At 33.3% G+C, this 2,114-nt stretch overlaps 1 pseudogene; it reads right to left on the reverse strand.

Annotated features, from left to right (window-relative positions):
* Positions 1-382: 382 nt before the first annotated feature.
* On the reverse strand, positions 383-456 carry LOC143406590 (U2 spliceosomal RNA; annotated as a pseudogene).
* Positions 457-2,114: the final 1,658 nt, after the last annotated feature.

The following is a 2,114-nucleotide window of genomic DNA, read 5'->3' on the forward strand; positions in this document are numbered from 1 at the left end:
TTTCTGATAATTTTTTATGTTAAATAGTTTTGCCATTTAGCTAGTTCTAAAATAGAACTACTATACATGACATTTTACACAATACAAATCCAAATACACATTGAATAATATTTTTTATGTACACTTTGGATATGAGAACATTAGAAAAGAGGAAAGCTAACTATTTTAGCATTTATAAAGATAGCATTCATAGAATGAGAAGCAGGAGTCAAAGTTCCTGGGTTTAATAACTTGTGTGACCTTCATTACTGCCACCTTAGTTTTTAAAAAAGCATAAAGTACTAATAGAATATCAGGTAAAAAAAAAAAGAAGAGAGGAAGGAAACAGTGAGGGGATGAGAGTAGGAGGCAGATTGGAGTCAAGAAGGGAGGCAAGAAGGAAAGAGGATAGAGGACGTATCAGATATTAAACTGATAAGAACAGATACTACACTTGATCATAAGGGGAGAAATGAATTACAGTAGAGGGGGTAGAGAGAGAAGACGGGAGGGGGGGAGGGGGGATAGTAGAGGATAGGAAAGGCAGCAGAATACAACAGACACCATAATGGCAATATGTAAATCAATGGATGTGCAACTGATGTGATTCTGCAATCTGTATACGGGGTAAAAATGGGAGTTCATATCCCACTTGAATCAAAGTGTGAAATATGATATATCAAGAACTATGTAATGTTTTAAAAAACCAACAATAAAAATTAATAAAAAAAAGAAGGAAAGAGGAAAATGAAAATTAAGAATTATATTATTATGGACTGAATGTATATATTTCTCAAAGTTTATTTCTTAAGGGAGTAACTTCCAGTTTGACTATATTTGGAGTAAAGAAATAATAATTAAGAATAAATGAGGTCATAACTGTGGAGCTATGATACAGGAGAAGCAGTGTCCTTAAAAAATCCAGAGATTTTGACTGTTTTTGTCATCATGAGCTGACATCATAAAATGGCAGCCATCTCTAAACTGGGAAGAGAGACCTCATCAGATACCAAATGGAACATAACCAGCTTTTTCCATCTTTCAGAATTGTGAGAAAATAAAGTTTTATCATGCAGACCACCCAGGCTGTGGCAGTCTAGGCTGATTAAAACATATACTGAAAACAATTTGCTTAGATAATTGTTCTGAGGAGTCAACAAGGGATACCTGGGGATGAATTTCAGTTGTAAAACACTAGTGTAGCTTAACGGAAGCCCTGGGTGCTGGGTTTAATACCCAGGACTGGGGGGAAAAAATCCTTAATATAGTATCCCAAAATATAAAACCCTGCACTGTCATAGGCAATATTTTGTTGTATTATATGTATGTATTTTATCCAGTATCATATCTACAAATATCAAAGAAGTAAACATTCCTGAGCCATTTAATTTTTGCTCAGATTACCAAGAAGGTATGTCATTAGAGACTTAAACCACTCCTACTCTCAACTATATACTTTAAAATCAACCATTTTTCCTTTGACTCAAAATAAAAATTTAATTTATAGCAAATCTATAATTAAGACACTTTGAGACAAATTTATTTTAGTCAAGATGAATGCAAGCTAAACACAACTCTGAAAGTCCTAGTAGCTCAAAAAATGAAAAAGAATTTTCTCTCACTCTACATGTCATATTTGGGTTATCCAAGGTACTCTGTTCATCTTAATAACAAATAATAAATGACAATGACACTGTCACACCCTACAGAACATGGCCTAAGGAAAGGTAAAAGCCCTGCTTAATTTTAGGAAGCAAAGGAAATGTCAGTCCTGTTACATTCCAGGAAGAAGACAGCCTACTGTGAATAACTCTATGAATACTACTGAGGTATTTTTCCAGATGAGTTATACCTGTTTGAATATTCAACTAAATTGGCATGTGGAGTCATATTTTTTTTCTGTTTCTTAAATTAAACTTGAAAAAATACATTAAGGCATTTCAATAAACACACAGATAGTAACTGCTAAGAAATTATATATGTATTGTACATTAAGAAATAAAAAAAAACCCACAAGTGCTTGGTTTAATCTGTCACTGCTAATAGCAGGAAATCATTGTTTGACAAAAGATGCCATATAGCAATTTCTCATCCTTTTTAAAATTCATGAAGCCATATCCACACGGACAAATGCT

Source organism: Callospermophilus lateralis, chromosome 8, assembly GCF_048772815.1.
Source record: "Callospermophilus lateralis isolate mCalLat2 chromosome 8, mCalLat2.hap1, whole genome shotgun sequence".
Classification (NCBI taxonomy): Eukaryota; Metazoa; Chordata; class Mammalia; order Rodentia; family Sciuridae; genus Callospermophilus; species Callospermophilus lateralis.